This window comes from Rhineura floridana, chromosome 3 (genome assembly GCF_030035675.1).
Source record: "Rhineura floridana isolate rRhiFlo1 chromosome 3, rRhiFlo1.hap2, whole genome shotgun sequence".
Taxonomy (NCBI): Eukaryota; Metazoa; Chordata; class Lepidosauria; order Squamata; family Rhineuridae; genus Rhineura; species Rhineura floridana.
Genome location: NC_084482.1, coordinates 231,358,222 through 231,378,452, shown reverse-complemented (window position 1 = coordinate 231,378,452; position 20,231 = coordinate 231,358,222). Strand labels below are relative to the sequence as shown.

At 45.3% G+C, this 20,231-nt stretch overlaps 1 long non-coding RNA gene across 1 annotated transcript; it reads right to left on the bottom strand.

The window, feature by feature from the left end:
- Window positions 1-263: 263 nt before the first annotated feature.
- LOC133381962 (uncharacterized) lies at window positions 264-5,472 on the bottom strand. The gene is made up of 4 exons (XR_009761761.1): window positions 5,431-5,472; window positions 4,999-5,039; window positions 4,849-4,914; window positions 264-3,787 (listed from the first exon to the last, which is right to left on the bottom strand). It is a non-coding gene; the product is annotated as an uncharacterized LOC133381962 (long non-coding RNA).
- Between the last annotated feature and the right edge of the window lie 14,759 nt (window positions 5,473-20,231).

Genomic DNA, 20,231 nt, shown 5'->3' with positions numbered 1-20,231 from the left:
CAATTACAATCGCTCTGAAAGTAACTGATTGCTTTACTTTTACTCAGAAGTAATTGCTACAATTACATTTTAGTTACTTTTTTAAAAAAAATGCCTACAAGGTGCTGGCTTGGCTGTTGCACATCTAAGTAGCCTAAAACAACATTAAAAATCAGCACACACAGAGAGAGGGTAGTAGAATATATTTTTTATCCATAAGATTAACAGAATGGCATAACAGAATCTCACATCCCCTCACCCCACCCTCAGCATAGATACCCCAACACACATATTTTTTGTATATATATATATTGCCTCCAGCTCTCTTCTCCTTCCATTCCTGTCAATTTTTAAACAATTGTTTTCTCCACCCCGTCTCGCTCTCCACCCCCTCCCTTGTTGCCTCCTAAGCACCAAAAGAGCATGAAGGAAGAGCGACGCTGCACAGAAGCCCAATTTGAAGCCCATGATTTTTATTCACAAATCAGAGGAGCAGAAGAATCCCAAGTAATGCCCAAAAGTAATGCTGGAAACATTACAATTATGCCTCAAAAGTAATGAAGTCACTACTTGTTCTATTACCAGCAAAATGTAATGAAGTTACCCACTCGTTACTCAAATAAAGTAATAAATTACAAGTAATTCGTTACTTCTAACTAGTTACTTCCAAGCTCTGGGGAAAGGACTAGGCAGTTCAGCATCAGGCTCTTGAGGTTGGTCCGGAAGCTGCAGCTGGTGCAAAACGCAGCAGCAAGACTGCTCAGTGGGGCAGGATATCCCCGACATGTCGCCCCTGCTGCTGCTGAAAGAATTGCACTGGCTGCGCATTTGCTACTAGGCCAAGTTCAAAGTCTAGTCTTGGTGTTCAAAGCCCTACACAGCTTGGGACCAGGATACCTGAAAGACCATCTTACCCCTGATATACCCAGTCGATCAGTGCACTCTGCAGATGATGGCCTCCTGCAGATACCGTCTTATCAGGAGGTCCATTCTGCACAATATAGGAAGCGGACCTTTAGTGTGGGGGCACCTACCCTGTGGAATTGCCTCCCCTTGAATATTAGGCAGGCGCCATCTCTGCTATCTTTTCGGTGCCTTTTGAAGATTTTCCTCTTTCAACAAGCCTTTTAGGTTGAGACCTATCCCAGTCTGCGTTTTTAATAATGTTTTTTTTAAAAAAAATGTTTTTAACACTGTTTTGTTTTAATGTATTTTAAGGTCTTTTTATGATGTTTTAAAGTGTTTTTCGTGTTTCTGTTTGGCGCCCTGGGCTCCTCCTGGAAGGAAAGGCGGGCTATAAATAAATAAATAAATAAATAACTATGGGGCTCCAACCTTAGCTTGCATTCCTCTCCTGGGCCCATCATGCCTATCTGATGGTGCCTGCTGAGGTTCCCTTTTGCATCAACTCTCCTGACTGTTCCTCTCTCTGAGGAGAGGGGGCTGCGCAACTGTCTACCTGTGTGTAAGGACAGACTAGGCTAGATGGCTTTCTTGCTTTTCTGTTATGACTGAACTCCCTGTGTTTTACCTTGCCCCTTCTGAGTGTTGATATTAAGGAACTATTTTGCTGCTGTAACTGTGCACCTCTTCTTCAATAAAGTTATTTCTATTTACCAGTGTGTGTTCATGCAGGAGAGGGTTGGCTCTGAGCCAGTACCTTGGCCACTGACCACGTCTACTGTGTGAATTGGGTATTTTGGCTAAAGGCTTCAGAGCAAGGACTGTCTGTTTGGCTCTTGCTGCTTGTAATTATTGGCAAGTTTTCTGGGCTCAAAGTTTCCCTTTGGCTGAGGGTGGTTAACCAGTATAATGGGTGGTGGCAATCTCCTACCCTGCAGGGCTGTTGTGAGCGGGCACAATCTTGGCAAAGAAAGATATTTTGCCTGAGTCAGTTGCCCTGGGTGGGGAATTGGTTCCTGAGATGAGGGAGGGGGTCCAGCCACTGGCACCCCTCCATCACACCCTCCTTTTGCATAATACAGAAATCAAACCTGAGCTTCTCACAAAAGGGGAGTCCTTCTCAGGGCTGTATAGTGTCAAAGTTGCCAGGGATTTCATCTCGTCTCCTGCACACAATGGGTCAGCATGTCACGGAACACATTGGAACGTTGCTAATAAATATTATATTTTGATGGAACTGATTTTCTTGTTATGGCCGCAGCTCCTTGATCCTGAAGCGTGTATCCCTCAGGATTCAAATCTTTCTCACAATTGGAAAGACTAACCTAATGTTTCACAGGTATGTTTTCCTAGAGGTCACGTGACAGTCGCTTATGAGCCAAATGGCTTTTTCAGAGCACCCTTTTATCTTCCAGAAGTGGCATCATTTGCCAAAAGTCTAGGATGACTTTAGAAAGAAGAGATAGAACTGGGAATGCAGAAAGGAAATCAACCGGGAAACCTGATGTCTTGCAAAGATGATGTCTTTTCTTAAATAGACTGAAATAAGTATTAATGCCAGTTATTGAACTGGAAACAAACATGTCAGTAAAATAAACAGGAAATCAAACTGTCCATTTGTAAAATCTAAACGGACGTTACATTATTAAACCAGAAATATGCATTTCAATAAAAACAGAAACTGTTCCAAACACCTAAATGGAATATGTGTTACTGATAAAAAAAGTATGCAAGGCCAGCCCTAGAAAAAATGCACAGTCAGGTTTGCAGAGCCAGCCAGGGGGTTTATGGGGCCCAGAGCATGCATGATGTTAGGACTCTTCTGCTGCCCCTCCAAGGGCCCCACGTGAGAATTGCTGCATGCACGGGCTACACTTGACAATTCTCACCCGCAGCTCCTCCTGGCCCTTGGATCAGGCAGGATGAGCAGTGTGCTTCCTTTCCCCCCCTTACATTAGACATGAGGGAGCCAGGATCAGGGTCTGCTTCTCCTCACAACCTCCTCCAAACTCTAAGCCCCTTCTGGCAGAGCTGCTTCCTGCTTCCTGGGATTCAGCCTCACAGGCTGTCTGCTTCTGGCCTGCTGCTGGTCTCCTCCACTACCCACTTGCTTGGGATTCCTCCCTCAAGCCTGGCCTCCCACCACTCCTATGCCTTTTCCTGGGGTAACCGGGGTGCCCAACTGCCAAGAGGATGTTCTGGGCCCGGTCCACTGGATGTGGCTCACACCCTCTGCTGCACTCACAGATGATGGCACAAATGTACTTGCCCTTCACGTCATGAGCAAATGTGCACCCTCTTTTGCAGATGGAGTGGGGATGAGAGCCCAAAGATCACTCTGAGGTCACACACAAGTAACAAGATGCCTGACAAATGCAATATCAAACTCGTGAAGCTTTCCCCATAATTTTAGTTGCAGACTAGAAAAGGCTTTCTCTGTTTAACATCTGCCTGCTACTCAGCTGTTAAAGCCATGAGAGCCCTGCTCCCCTTCAGCGCCAACCGGAACCCATGCAAAGAGCTCCAATTTCATGAGCTATACATGAGTTCTGTATTGTTGTGTATCTTAGCTGGGGGAATCTTTTATCCTCGTGAAATGGTAACCCCGGGACCTCTGGGTGACGTGTGGATAAGAAACACTCGTGAGAATTCTGCTTTCAGGCTACCATCTTCAAGCACACTTAGGCAGCAGCAGAATTCAACCCTCTCATATCTTTATTGAGCATTTGTTCTGATGTCTTCATGGGCGGGTAATGCGACCACAAGGGAGCATTCCTCCTGATTTGCTTGCAGGATGTTCACAGGTCTTAGGAGTGCACTGTGGGTGCTCACCACAGTAACACGAGTCCCAGAAGGAAGGCATTAGGCAGGAGATCTGTCTCTGGCTGGAGTCTGTCACTTCAGACTGCAGGAGGAATGTAGCAGAGTGAGATGTTCCTCCATACAAGTCAGCACAAAAAGTCCCTGCACAGAGAAATCTAACGGGTAAAGGAAAGGAGGGTGTAGGCTACCCTAAGCTGTTCCCTCAAAGCCCTTTTTATAAAAACGTGCATGGCATTTTTATTTTTAATATGGAGAAGGGTCACTGGACAGAAAGGGGCTTCCCACCTCCCCTCGCTCTCCTTGCGAAGCAGCCAAGGACCTTCAGCCACTTTAAGGGTTAACACTCTGAGAAATGCAGGCCGGAAGCGCTGGAGGAGCCCCTCTTTGTGTGCAGAGTGGGGTTGCGCAGGGACAGCCTTGAGACAAAAGTATGCAATGGGGAGCAGAGGGGAGGGTGGGAGAGGGCTAGGACCCCCCTTAAGCGGCCCTTCCCACAGACCCTCCAGATCGGAGGCTGCAGCTCTGCCCCATCCCATCTGCCTCTCCCCTGAGCTGAGCTGGCTGTATTTGAACTCTCTTGATATTAAATCTATAGAGGCAGCATGCGATACTTATGGTCGTGTGGTAGAATCAGTATTTGCTGATGGAAAATCAAATTGGGGTCGTCTTTTAACAATCCCGATGTTTGGTGGTATTATCGCTAAAAAATTACAGATGTGTGGAGTTCCTCTGACACAAAGCAATGAGGATCAGCTTACGCATTACATCACAGCATACATCACGAGTACAAAATCAGAATGGATCTTGGAAAATGAAGGATGGGTGAGTATGACAAAAATATATTGTTCTTAAGTTTGAGAAATTAGCTGCCTTCAGCCATAACAATAAATACTCTCTATCTTTATTGCAGGAATACGATTTTGTTAAGCATTTTGAGAGACCTTTCCACAATGTGAAGATCAGAATCATGGACTTATTCAAGACTTATTACTCATTGCATTGGTTAATATACCCAGTTTAATTTCTAGCTGAGAAATAAATGTACAAGCCCCATAACATTCAGAAGGTCTCCTATAATTTATGCACCGGTCTTTAGACCTCGTGCCTTTTGAGGATTTCTTTATATAAACATGCATTAATTACCTTCAAACAGATTGGATAAATTTTGCTGCATTGTCTTTGATGCTTTCCCACCCTGAAGAACAGAATCTGTGGAAAAATGGGGGAATTCTTCACAAGGGACCAGAAATAAACTATATGGTGCAAACTTGACGACAAAAAAAAAGAGCTTACTTGTAGACATTCTCTTTATGATGCTGGGGGCTTTTTCTATACTATATTTAAAAAGAAAAGTAAAATTAAACCATGTTATTGCAGCAGAGCGCTAACAGCCGCACAGCCTCAAACTTTTTAAAATCGTGCTAGGAAGAAATGTACATACTTGCAAATAATTGCTGTGGACTTTTCTATACAATGTTTAAACTATGTATCATATTTATGAAATAAACAATTGTCTTCTAGAAGCTTAAGAATGTTTGCAGAGAGAGACAGGCTCTGCAGGGGAAAAAGTTTTTTAAAAAGAATTTTAAAAAGGGCTAGAAACATCCACACGGCCTCAAACTTATTAAAACGTGCTAGGAAAATGTACATAGCTGCAAATAAATGCTGTGGACTTTTCTATACAACATTTAAACTATGCATCGCATTAATGAAATAAACAATTACCTTTTAGAAGATTAAAGAGTGTTTGCAGAGAGAAGCAGCCTCTGCGGGGAAAAAGAAATTTAAAAAGGGCTAGAAACAGCCACATGGCCTCAAACTTATTAAATCATGCTAGAAAAACAATAGAGGGTACTCACCAATGCCAGGTAAAAGAGAAAGATCCTGAGCTGTGTAGGCTCTTTTATATCACCACACCTAATGTATGCAGACCAAGGCTTTGTGATTGGTTTACACTACATCCTGGAGAACTGCTATTTTTTTTACCTATAGAGAGCGTCCTGTATTGGCCAATTCCAATACCAGGTGATCTCCTCTAGAATCATATGACCATACCATGTGGTCACAGCCATTTTTTTTCTTCTGATCCATGTGGTCACAGTCATTTTTCCCTGGACCTTACACTGTACGGATGGCTGGTTTCTAGGATGCCTTGCAAAACCCCGTGTTTTACATAAATAACCATGGATATTTACATCCTGAAAAACACTGCTAAACTGGGTATCTATGATCTGCAGTTGGTTCCTAAATATTACAGGTATGATGCAGAGTGGCATTTTTTGTTGTTGGGGGCTGTTATAGCTGTAGCTTTCTGGTAACCCTGAATTTAACACAGTTCATTCATATTATACAGTATAAAAACCCTACATCTTACAGACATGCTACACATGGGGGCAGCTTCTTTAGCTCTCAGGTACCCCTATATTATAGTTTTCAAAGATTTACCTAAAGGGATATAAAAACAGTTTCTGTACATTTATTCTGTTTAAACTGTAATTTCCCCTGATTGAATTAAGGCCTAGGAGAAAATATCCATATAGGATTAAATCCTAGGAAGCTGCTCATGGGCAGCATCCAATATATTTATTTACTTTTGGCATTAAAGCAGGAATGGTGAGAATGATTAGCCCCCACCCGTAAGCCCAGTCCTAATTTAACCATTCAGGTGTTCCATCAGAGGAGTCATGTATTTACATATTTATTTTTTAAAAAGAAAGAAAAAGACACTAAGTTTCCAAATAGAACGTTTTATTCAGAAGATTCATTGAGAGATGTAAGAAAAGTTTTGTAACTTCTGTTCTTAATAACATTTAAAATGTGGCTTAGATATGACTGGTCAGTGTCTCTCAGTATCTTTTCAACAACTTTGACAGACTTTTGGGAACGGCCTACTTTGGTAACAAGGTTTAATACTTCATCAACAGTTTCTTGTGTTAGAACAAGACAATTCAGACTGTAAGCTGTTATGATAACAACATGTAGCACACTTTTAAAACAGATCTTTCCACATATAATTCTCAACATTCTAGAAAGGACAGGCTTTGTCCAGTTCAGACATTCATGTGATTTCTGACCTGGGGCTTGAATTAGGTACTCCTCACAAGTATCATACATATTTTGCATTAAACAGTGCTTCAAAATGGCATACACAGCTGCTCTGACAATGCATTTCATTGCTGCCTTCCGTTTTCTTGGTAAAATATTGTCTGATTCATGGGTTTGAATGCCAAGAATGCTTCTAAGGATGATATGCCTGGGATGATTTCTTGTCAGATCTGCAGAGTTCTAAAAAAGAAAAAAAAATAGAAAAAACCAAACACATAACTTTGTTTGTTTTTATAATACACCATGCAAATAATCACTCTACAAACCTGCATGTGAATGTTTTTTGTTGATACCGTCTTCCACAGGGCTGTTGGACATGGCAGGGAGCTAGCTTCAGCAGAGTTTTCAGTTACTGAAGATCCCTAGAAAAGTAAGGACATGTTTTCACATTTTTTGCCCCCTCCTATATTTTGCAGTTCTCCATGCATGTAGTTTACACTTAAATCTTACCAGCATTACAGTGTTATCTGTTGCAATGGCCTCCAACATGCTGTTCCACATTTGGCTCTTCTCTTCCTCTTTTAGCAGTTTAGTTGGTGAAAAACGTTCATCTTCATTAGAACTTGTGCTAATAAAACGCTTTCGATGGTTAGGACTCTCTACGGGTGGCTGTATAGTTAATTCCATAGGACTCGATGGGGTCCTGGCTGGTTCCATGTTCGATCCTCAGCCCGTGTCTGGGCTTGCAAAATGCACTTCTGACCAGGTTTCTTCATCCCCTCTCTTGATTGGTTAGGGATTCAAAACCTCCCCCCTTGGGTGACGTAGCTGTAGAGGGGTTACTTATCCCTATTGGGCTGTTCTGGAGAGGAGGGGGTGGAAATGGAACCCTTTGGGGTCCATTTCTGGCACCCTAATTTCACCTATGGGGTTTAAACCTCTTCAGATTGGTCCCCTGGAGACCACGTGCTCATAGAGGGTTCACATGCCCCTATAGGGAGCAGTCTGGAGAGGGGGTGGAAATGCACCCCTTTGGGGTGCATTTTGGGCACCCTGCTTTCACCTTTGGGTTTTAAACCTCTTCAGTTTGGTCCCCCTGGAGACCACGTGCTCATAGAGGGGTCACATGCCCCTATAGGGACCAATCCAAGACCCCATTTGAGTAAAAATACGCCCATTGATCCAATGAGGGCCACGTGCTCCTGGGGGGTCACAGGGCTACCATTTCCAGGGTGGGGCATGAGGGCTGGGGCTTCTGGGGGACAGGATATCCGGTGAGGTCATCAGGGGAAACGGAAATGGCGGGTGGGCCTTCCGGGGTGGGCCTTCTGCTGACGTCACCCATCAAATTCAAAAGGGGCGGGGCGTAGCTGTTTGACGTGAGGTGGTCTAGTATTACTACTTACCTTGTCCCTTTAGGGTGTTGATATTTGGGTGGATTTTTATGGTTTTATGACTTATGCCTGGAATTGGACCTGATTTGTGGAAGTGTCCCTTTTTTTCTCATCCTTTTATTCACTTTTATACCCGGTTAGACCACTTTTTAGGAACCTTTTATTCCTATGGTATTTTAATAGGTTTTTACTTGTTTTGGTAAGGATTTTTGATTTTTATCTTTTTGGAAGGCATAGGTTAGAAGGAACAGATCACCCTTGGGGATTTAACTTTAATAATTTGTTGGAGTAAGTTTTATTAGTCTGCTTACTGACCATCTTCACTTGAAGCAGCAATGAAATAAGACATCTTTCAACAAAGAGGAACATGTTATGAAAACCTGAATTCGAGATGGTTGTGTAGCAAAGAATTGTAGGGTTTCATTTGTTATTGTCTCACATTCTCACATCCCATGTTCCTATTGTGTGCGTCGCACAACTCTGGACTCTTCTTTTGCATCTGTGCGCATCAGCCTCTGGGCTTCCATTCGGCTTTGACCCAGCTGCATCATTAGTCACAGTGCTACTCGTACTTGTCCTTTGTTCTTCCCCAGTAGCTCGGTGAGTGCCTTCTGCCCTGGGGGTCTCATCTTCCAGCACTGTCTCGTGTTGCAGGTAACAGGGGGCTAATTTAGGGTGGGAGGGAGGGAGGGGATGCGAGCTGCCCTCTGACAGTGGAAAGGGTCGTGTTCCTGTCAGACAGGATCCATCCTAGGTTTGTAAATTCCAGCTGTGCATAAGTACTGGGCTCTCCACCTTAAATGGAGGAACAAGACAGGAAATTTTTGTTACAGTTGTCTCTCTGTCTCTGTCTCTTTTCACAACCTGTTGCCAAATACCTACTGCTAAAATAACTCCATTGAAAGTGCCCTTCCTGGCACCCCTGTTTTGCAGATATGACCCACAATGCATTTCAGATTATCCGTTGGATAATAATTGAGTGTAGTGTACAGGTGGGTTCGTATCGGGAGAGGTGTTCCATCAGGTATTGTGGTCCCAAGCTGGGTAAGACTTTATAGGTCAAAACCAGCACCTTGAATTGAGCTTGGAAGCATACAGGCAACCAATGCAAGCAGGCCAGAATCGGTTTTATATGTTCAAACCGTCTGGTCCCTGTTACCAATCTGGCTGCTGCATTTTACACAGCTGCAGTTTCCAAACCGTCTTCAAAGGCAGCCCCACGTAGAGCGCATTGCAGTAATCTAACTTGGAGGTTAACAGAGCATGGACAACTGAAGCCAGGTTATCCCTGTCCAGATAGGGACTTAGTTGGGCTACCAACCAAAGTTGGTAGAAGGCACTCCATGCCACCAAGGCTACCTGAGCCTCAAGTGACAGAGATAAGAACATAAGAACATAAGAAGAGCCTGCTGGATCAGGCCAGTGGCCCATCCAGTCCAGCATCCTGTTCTCACAGTGGCCAACCAGGTGCCTGTGGGAAGCCCGCAAGCAGGACCCGAGTGCAAGAACACTCTCCCCTCCTGAGGCTTCCTGCAACTGGTTTTCAGAAGCACGCTGCCTCTGACTAGGGTGGCGGAGAACAGCCATCACGGCTAGTAGCCATTGATAGCCCTGTCCTCCATGAATTGGTCTAATCTTCTTTTAAAGCCGTCCAAGCTGGTGGCCATTACTGCATCTTGTGGGAGCAAATTCCATAGTTTAACTATGCGCTAAGTAAAGAAGTACTTCCTTTTGTCTGTCCTGAATCTTCCAACATTCAGCTTCTTTGAATGTCCACGAGTTCTAGTATTATGAGAGAGGGAGAAGAACTTTTCTCTATCCACTTTCTCAACGCCATGCATAATTGTATACACTTCCATCGTGTCTCCTCTGACCCGCCTTTTCTCTAAACTAAAAAGCCCCAAATGCTGCAACCTTTCCTCGTAAGGGAGTCGCTCCATCCCCTTGATCATTCTGGTTGCCCTCTTCTGAACCTTTTCCAACTCTATAATATCCTTTTTGAGATGAGGCGACCAGAACTGTACACAGTATTCCAAATGCGGCCGCACCATAGATTTATACAACGGCATTATGATATCGGCTGTTTTATTTTCAATACCTTTCCTAATTATTGCTAGCATGGAATTTGCCTTTTTCACAGCTGCCACACACTGGGTCGACATTTTCATCGTGCTGTCCACTACAACCCCGAGGTCTCTCTCCTGGTCGGTCACTGCCAGTTCAGACCCCATGAGTGTATATATGAAATTCAGATTTTTTGCTCCGATATGCATAATTCTACACCTGTTTATATTGAATTGCATTTGTCATTTTTCCACCCATTCACTCAGTTTGGAGAGGTCTTTTTGGACCTCTTTGCAATCCCTCAACCCTGAACAATTTAGTGTCATCAGCAAACTTGGCCACTTCACTGCTCACTCCTAATTCTAGGTCATTAATGAACAAGTTGAAAAGTACATGTCCCAATACTGATCCGTGAGGGACTCCACTTTCTACAGCCCTCCATTGGGAGAACTGTCCGTTTATTCCTACTCTCTGCTTTCTGCTTCTTAACCGATTCCTTATCCACAAGAGGACCTCTCCTCTTATTCCATGATTGCTAAACTTCCTCAGAAGTCTTTGGTGAGGTACCTTGTCAAATGCTTTTTGAATGTCTAAGTACACTATGTCCACTGGATCACCTCTATCTATATGCTTGTTGACACTCTCAAAGAATTCTGGCTCTGCTTCAGCAAGGCTTGTTCTTCTATGTGCTTAGTTAATCTAGCTTTAATAATACTTTCTACCAGTTTTCCAGGGACAGAAGTTAAGTTAACTGGCCTGTAATTTCCAGGATCCCCTCTGGTTCCCTTTTTGAAGATTGGCATTACATTTGCCACTTTCCAGTCCTCAGGCACGGAGGAGAACCCGAGGGACAAGTTACATATGTTAGTTAGCAGATCAGCAATTTCGCATTTGAGTTCTTTGAGAACTCTTGGGTGGATGCCATCCGGGCCCGGTGATTGGTCAGTTTTTATATTGTCCATTAAGCCTAGAACTTCCTCTCTCGTTACCACTATTTGTCTCAGTTCCTCAGAATCCCTTCCTGCAAATGTTAGTTCAGGTTCAGGGATCTGCCCTATATCTTCCACTGTGAAGACAGATGCAAAGAATTCATTTAGCTTCTCTGCAATCTCCTTATCGTTCTTTAGTACACCTTTCACTCCCTTATCATCCAAGGGTCCAATCGCGTCCCTAGATGGTCTCCTGCTTTGAATGTATTTATAGAATTTTTTGTTGTTGGTTTCTATGTTCTTAGCAATATGCTCCTCAAATTCTTTTTTTAGCATCCCTTATTGTCTTGTATTTCTTTGCCAGAGTTTGTGTTCCTTTTTATTTTCTTCATTCAGACAAGACTTCCATTTTCTAAAGGAAGACTTTTTGCCTCTAAGAGCTTCCTTGACTTTGCTCGTTAACCATGCTGGCATCTTCTTGGCCCTGGCGGTACCTTTTTTGATCTGCGGTATGCACTCCAGTTGAGCTTCTAATATAGTGTTTTTAAACAACTTCCAAGCATTTTCGAGTGATGTGACCCTCTGGACTTTGTTTTTCAGCTTTCCTTTTACCAATCCCCCATTTTTGTGAAGCTTCCTCTTTTGAAGTCAAATGTGACCGTGTTAGATTTTCTTGGCAATTGGCCATTTACATGTATGTTTAATTTAATAGCACTATGGTCACTGCTCCCAATCGGTTCAACAACACTTACATCTCGCACCAGGTCCCGGTCCCCACTGAGGATTAAGTCCAGGGTTGCCGTTCCTCTGGTCGGTTCCATGACCAACTGGTCTAGGGCATAGTCATTTAGAATATCTAGAAATTTTGCTTCTTTGTCATGACTAAAACACATATGTGGCCAGTCTATGTCCGGGTAGTTGAAGTCACCCATTACTACCACATTTCCTAGTTTGGATGCTTCCTCAATTTCATATCTCATCTCAAGGTCTCCCTGAGCATTTTGATCAGGGGGACGATAGATCGTTCCCAGTATTAAGTCCCTCCTGGGGCATGGTATCACCACCCACAACGATTCTGTGGAGGAGTCTGCCTCTTTTGGGGTTTCGAGCTTGCTGGATTCAATGCCTTCTTTCACGTATAGAGCAACTCCGCCACCAATGCGTCCTTCCCTGTCCTTCCAATATAGTTTATATCCAGGGATAACCGTATCCCACTGGTTTTCTCCATTCCACCAGGTCTCCGTTATGCTCACTATATCAATGCTCTCCTCTAAGACCAAGCACTCCAGTTCTCCCATCTTGGTTTGCAGGCTCCTAGCATTAGCGTACAGGCACTTGTAAGCAGTGTCTCTCTTCAAGTGTCTTTGGCACTTGTGGTTTGGCCTGTGGTAATTTTGCTCTTCTGAATTTATATCCTGTGCCCCTGCTCTCACAATGCCTACTTCTAGGCCTACCCCTTTTAAAATGTCATCATTTCTTTGGTCTTTATCCCAGGGGGGAGGTTTATTCCGAACCGGACCTTTCTCAGCTCCTGTCAGGTTTCCCCCCTCAGTCAGTTTAAAAGCTGCTCTGCCACCTTTTTCATTTTAAGTGCCAGCAGTCTGGTTCCATTCTGGTTCAAGTGGAGCCCGTCTCTTTTGTACAGGCCCGGCTTGTCCCAAAATGTTCCCCAGTGCCTAACAAATCCGAACCCTTCCACCCGACACCATCGTCTCATCCACGCATTGAGACTGCAAAGCTGGGCCTGTCTGGCTGGTCCTGCACGTGGAACCGGTAGCATTTCAGAGAAAGCCACCTTGGACGTCCTGGCTTTCAGCATCCTACCTAGCAACCTAAATTTTGTTTCCAGGACCTCACGGCTGCATTTCCCTATGTCGTTGGTGCCAACGTGCACCACGACCACTGACTCCTTCCCAGCACTGTCTACCAAACTACCAAACGACGGGCGATATCCGCAACCTTCGCACCAGGCAGGCAAAACACCTTGCGGTCTACACGCCCATCACACACCCCACTGTCTATGTTCCTAATGATCGAATCACCCACTACAAGGATCCCTCCACCCCATGGAGATATATACTTGGCACGAGAGGATAGCTGCTCATCCCCAAGGAATGGGTCCCTTCTAAGGGATCGTTGCCCTCTTCCTCAACTAGATGCTCTCCTTCCCCGAGACCATCGTTCTCCATGATAGCAGGAGAGCTATCATCGTTGGAGTGGGACACAGCTATAACGTCCCTGAAGGCCTCCTCCACACACCTCTCTGCCTCTCTCAGCTTTTCCAGGTCCGCCACCTTGGCCTCAAGGAAATGAAGTCGTTCCCGGAGAGCCAGGAGCTCATTGCACCGAGAGCACACCCACGACTTCTGTCCAACAGGCAGATAGTTGTACATGCTGCAGGCGGTGCAAAACACTGGAAAGCCCCCACACCCCTGCTGACTTCTTACCTGCATAGTTTTGTTTAAGGTTTATTGCATCAATGCTAGTAGTTTTCTTTGCTGAATAGATTCATTGTGGTGTGGTGTTAATATTTCTGCAAATATTTTAGAATTCCCTCATTAATCCATCTGGACCAGGAGCTGTGTTTCTGAACTGTGTTTGGAGTTATTTCTCCTTCTGATACGTTCATCTCTATGCTTCTTACATCTTGCTTTGTGACTTTGGGAATGTTGATACTTAGAGGAAAGCTTTTTCTAACTCGAAAATCAACCTACACTCCATTCCCTCCACGGGGAGACAGTGTGGCATAATGGTTAGGGAGCTGAACTGTGACCTAGGAATCCCTGGTTCACGTCCCCCACACTAAGTGGTCTTGAGGGCAGTCACTGCCTCTCAGCCTAACCTACCTCACAGTGTTGTTGTGATGACAAAATGGGGGAGGAGCAGACCTTTGATGGGGGGATCAGACCCACAGGCAAGGGGGTCAGGGGGCCCCTGACACCCTAATAATTTTCAGGCCTCCCTAAATATTTTTCCAAAAAATAAAGAATTAAATTTATTACAGAAAAAAATCTGACTCCTTTTCTTTGTGCCCCCTTGAACTTTTAGGCTGGCTCCATGCCTGCACTGCCTCAGACATGGGTGGGTTCCCTTTGTTTACCGGATTTTAGGCAGAGGCTGGATCCCCCCTACCACAGCAGATTCCCAGCACTTTGTGAGGGTTGGACTGGATGACCTTTGAGGTTCCTTCCAGGACTGAAACAGGAACAAAAGGGACCCTCTCTCTTTCAGGGCAGCTCCTAAGTAAAGGGGGGCTCTAAGCCTCCAGTTGATGGCTGTAAATAAGGCTGGGTGGGTGTCAGGAGTGTTGCCATTGATAAATGACACTCTACACTTCTAGTGCACCGCGGAGGTCTGGAGGAAGGTGTGGGGCAGCCCAGAGGGAGAGGGCCAAGAGGGTTGGGCGGGAATGAGAGTCTGCAGGGCCCTCGCTCAGTGACAGCAGCACCTGCTCTGCATGCAAAGGCCCCTGGTTCAGAGCCCCCCCCATCTCTGGAAGGAGGGCCCTTCTCTGATTTCGTCCAGGCAGCCCTGAGCTAGGCAGGTAGACACCTGACCACGGGTGAATGGGGGGGCACTTAGGTGATTGGGGAAGATCTGACAGGGCGGGAGCAGGTCTGGAGCCTGCCTAAAAGTTTAGGGGGGGACAAAGAAGCAGGGGGAGATCAAGTTTTTTCTGTGATAAAGTTAATTATTTTTGTAAAACTCTTGGGGGGGTCCCCAGCTGCCCTCCCCCACCCTGCTATGGGGCTTGGGGGAGGTTGATGAGTGGAGGCATGCTCAGGTCCCTTGAAGTAGGGGGCTCTGCCCCACTTTCACTGACTCTTGAGAAGGGGCAGCTGGAAGACGGTGATGCTGCTGGAAGGTTAGAGCAATTCATTTTATGGAGTTAAGTATTTGTTCCGGCGCATCTCTTTGTGGGACCCTGTGGCCGTGAAAGGAGGATTGCTCTGCCTTCGGCTGTCCTGTCCTGGGGGGGGGGTTTCTGGGGGCTTTTTATTTGGGCAACATTTGGGGATTACTTGCAAGCCGCCTTGGAAGGATTTATATCCTGAATGGTGAGATCTAAATTAATTGTAGCTAATGAGCAAAGAAACAAATAACTCTCCTTCCCACCCACCAAAAAACCCCTGTGGGAGGACACTGCCCCCCTTCTAGCCCCAGCAGAACCCCCTTTGCTGCTGCCCCACTGATGTTGGGGGGTCTCTGGAAGGACCTCCCTCTTACTACCCCCTAACATGGGATCTCTGCTCGCCTGGAGGCTCCTCCACGTCCAGCACATCCAGAGGGCAGACTAGCACCGCCCCCCAAGGAGGACCCCCAAGTCCATTGCGCAGGAGCCCCCATACTTTCTGCTTCTCCTCCTCCACCCCCAGCTGTCTCCGGAGTGGGACTTACTCCTCTCAGCCCCAGAAGAAACTCCTGCCCAAGCCCCTCCCCTCCCATGGGGCTCCAATGGGGCTCCGAACGGAACTTGTTAAGTGAAGGGGCAAAATTGAGATTTTTCTGTCATTCTTCGCTCTTCCTAGATTTGCGGGAGGGGGGAGGGGAGCTTCTTGTTAGGATAGGCTTCATTCCCTTTACCTGTGATGCTCTGACTGACTTCCTTCCGTCATTGATACCAATACATACAACCACCACCAGCCATCAACAGAAAAGTAGACCCGAAAACTGGGAAAAGCCAACTGTGCCGTCAGCTAGAGATCTTTCCTTTAGAACTGTGGCTTCTCCGTGCAACCTGACTGACTGTTAACTGTTGTGAGGGAATGAAAGGGAAATGAATGGCCTGAAAGCCAATCCCGACAAATATATAAATTTAAAAATACATTTTTTAAAAAAAATTAAAAACACATGCTAAAATGCATGGGAGAAGAGGAAAGCCTTGACCTGGTGCCGAAAAGATAAGTGTTGGCACCAGGCACACCTAGTCAGGGAGATCATTCCATAATTTGGGGGTCACCACTGAGAAGGGCCTCTCCCTTGTTGCCACCCTCCCAGCTTCCCTCGGAGTAGGCACTTGGAGGAGGACCTTTGATGTTGAGCATAGTGTACAGGTGGCTTCATGTTGGGAGAGGCGTTCCATCAGGTATTGTGGTCCAAAGCCAGGTAAGTCTTTATAGAATCATAGAATCATAGAGTTGGAAGGGGCCTTGTAGGCCATCGAGTCCAACCCCCTGCTCACAGCAGGAAAGCCACAGCTAGAGCATCTCCCGCAGATAGCTGTCCAGCCTCTGCTTGAAGACATCCAGCGAAGGGGATCCCACCACCTCCCTAGGCAGTCGGTTCCATTGCCGAACTGCCCTTACTGTCAAGAAGTTCCTTCTAATGCCCAATCTGAATCTACGGTCCTGCAACTTAAAACCATTAGACCTAGTCCTACCCTTTGGGGCAGCAGTGAACAAATCTGTACCCTCCTCTATGTGACAGCCCTTCAGGTACTTAAAGAGTGCAATCATGTCACCCCTCAGCCTTCTCTTCACCAGACTGAACATGCCAAGTGCCTTCAACCTTTCCTCATAAGACTTGTTCTCCATACCGGCTATCATCCTCATCGTCCTCTTCTGAACCCGCTCTAACTTGTCTATATCTTTCTTAAAATGAGGCGCCCAGAACTGAACGCAGTATTCCAGATGAGGCCTGACTAATGCAGAATATAGTGGGACTATTACTTCCCTCGACCTGGAAACGATAGCTCTGTTTATGCAGCCCAAAACCGTGTTTGCCTTTTTTGCCGCAGCATCATACTGCTGGGTCATGTTCAACTTGCAATCCACTACAATTCCAAGGTCCTTCTCACATGCAGTACTGCTAAGCCGGGTATTTCCCATCCTGTATCCATGCATTTTGTTTTTGTGGCCTAAATGCAGAATCTTGCATTTGACTTTATTGAATTTCATTTTATTAATTTCAGCCCAATTTCCTAGTCTATCCAGGTCCCTTTGGATTTTATTCCTGTCTTCCATTGTGTTAGCTATCCCTCCCAGTTTCATATCATCCGCAAACTTCATAAGGCTTCCCTCCACCCCACCATCTAAGTCATTGATACAAATGTTGAAGAGTATCGGCCCCAGGACAGAACCCTGTGGCACTCCACTCAAAACCTCCTTCCAGCCCGAAGCAGAGCCACCGACGACCACTCTTTGAGTACGGTTTTCCAACCAGTTGTGAATCCACCTGACAGTATTTCCATCTAGTCCACATTTGACTAGTTTGCTAATCAAAAGGTCGTGGGGGACTTTGTCAAACGCTTTGCTGAAATCTAGATAGATGACATCTACAGCATTTCCACCATCTACTAAGCTAGTGACCAGATCAAAAAAAGAGATGAGATTAGTTTGACAGGATTTTTTCTTGACAAACCCATGCTGGCTCCTACTAATCACAGCATTGTCATCTAGATACTACTGCAATGCACTCTACCTGGGGCTGCCTTTGAAGACGGTTCGGAAGCTACAGCTCATGCAGAATGCAGCGGCCAGACTGTTAACAGGGACTAGGCGGTCCGATCATATAACACCAACTCTGGCCCGCTTGCACTGGTTGCCTATATGTTTCCAGGCTCGATTCAAGGTGCTGGTTTTAACTTATAAAGCCCTACACGGCCTGGGACCTCAATATTTGATGGAATGCCTCTCCCAATACGAACCTACACGTACACTGCGCTCAACATCAAAGGCCCTCCTCCGGGTGCCTACTCAGAGAGAAGCCCGGAAGGTGTCAACGGCTGTACACCGCCCTGGGAGCTTATTGCTATAGGGCGGTCTAAAAATGTAATAAAATAAATAAATAAATAAATAAATAAATAAAAAGGGCCTTCTCAGTGGTGGCCCCCGAATTGTGGAATACCCTTTCTGATGAGGTACGCCTTGCGCCAACATTATTATCTTTTCAGCGCCAGGTAAAAACCTTCCTCTTTTCCCAGGCATTTTAATAGTTAATATTTTAATATTTTTAATATTTAATATTGTAGCACTTTTGATATCTTGACATCACCACATTCTAATTAACTTTTAACTAATTTAATTTTAGCACTTAGTATCGTGTACTTGGTTTTTCGTTTTCATGTTTAATTATGTTTTGATTTTTTTTGGTATAATGAACTCATTTTAAGTGTTTAACATACGGTTTTAATTGTATATTGATTGTTGTCTGTTGTGAACTGCCCAGAGAGCTTCGGCTATGGGGCGGTATATAAATTTAATAAATAAATAAATAATAAAATAAAATAAATAGATAGTTGCCAATGGACTCTTTTATTTTCCGTTCTAATATCTTTCCCGGTATTGAAGTCAGACTGACCGGCCTGTAATTCCCCAGATCTTCTTTTTTACCCTTTTTAAAGAGCGGGACGACGTTTGCCCGTCTCCAATCCTCCGGCACCTCTCCCGTTCTCCAGGATTTCTCAAAGATGATGGCAGGAGGTTCCGAGAGTACATCCGCAAGTTCCTTCAATACTCTGGGATGCAGTTCATCAGGCCCTGGAGATTTGAACTCATTTAGGTTAACTAGGTATTTCCTGACTATCTCCTTATCAGTTTTGAACTGCAATCCCGACCCCTTACTGAGATTGCTACCGATGCAAGGTGGGTAATCAGAGGCCCACCCTAACACCCCCTTATCCGTAGAAGCCAGGCTCCATCAAGGTCGTAAAGCCCTTGAAGTTTTAGGGAGGATGTTCCATTTGGCCAGGAGATTGATGGGCCCTTTTTCCATGAAAAAATTTCCTGATTGGTTAATTGGATCCGGGCTGTTGCTGGGCAGCTTGCCATAAGTATGGGGCTCCAACCGTGGCTTTCGTTCCTCTCCTGGGTCCCATCCTGCCTACTTGATGCTGCCTGCTGAGCTTCCATTTTGCATCAACTCTCCTGCCTGTTCCTCCCTCTGAGGAGAGGGGTGTGTGCAACTGTCTACCTGTGTGTAAGTACAGACTAGGCTAGATGGCTTTCTTGATTTTCTGTTGGGTGCTGAAATTAAGGAACTATTCTGCTGCTGTAACTGTGCACCTCTTTTATTCTTTACTAAAGTTAATTTCTATTTTCCAGTGTGTGTTCATTGGTTGTCTCTGAACCCTGTACCTTGGCCACTGAGCACGACTACAGTGTGAATTGGGTATTTTGCCTAAAGACTTCAGAGCAAGGAGTGTCTGTTTGGCTATTGCTTCCCGTAATCCTTGGCACGTTTTCTGCACTCTGAGTTTCCCTGTTGTTCAGGGTGGTTAACCAGTGTAAAGGATGGTGGTAGTCTATTACCCTGCAGGGCTGTTGTGAGCGGGCACAGCCTTGGCAGAGAAGGATATTTTGCCAGAGTCAATTGGCCTGGTTGGGGAATTGGCTTCTGGGATGGTGGAGGGTGTCCTGGGAGAGCCCCCCTCCCTCACGCAAAAAGTGTGATAACCTCTGTTTCAGCATTTTAGCTCCTAATGATAGTTCTGGTTTAATTTGTTCTGACACCCAATTATTTGTCTTTTTCACAGTTCATGGTACCTGCAAAACTCCTCCAACACCACATTTCAAATGAGTTGACCATTCACATACCCAGAAATAAGGCAGGGGCCAACTCTGCTGAGTTTTCAGTACCTCTCATGGCACTAGAACTCATGGACACGGAAAGATGCTGGATGTTGGGAGATTCAGGAGAGAGAAAAGAAAGTTCTTCACACAGCGTATAGTTAAATTATCTTTTAGGGAAGAAAACTGTTTCAAGACAACAGAGGGTTGTTGTAAAAATCTTTATTGGTACAACTCAGAAGAAACCATGTCAAGGCTGTGAATTTGCCGCTAGATTGAGGTGGGTCAGGGGTAGCCCACAGTCAGAGGGCTGTTAGTTGTTGTGGTACAATAGCTGGATATTTATAGAGCAATTCACAAATAACAACAGACAGTCAGCAGAGAAGGGGGGACGAGGTCTGTCCCCGGAAACTCTGCTCATCCACAGTGTCTAGGGAGATGGCTGTGGATTCCTGCCCCCCACCCAGCCCCACAATAATGCAAAAAGTGGGAGCTGCAGACTTGTAGCATTTGGCCAGGAATAGGTGGCCGAAAGGGTGTAAGACAGGGGTGTACTTTATCACCCTATTTGTTTAATCTGTACGCAG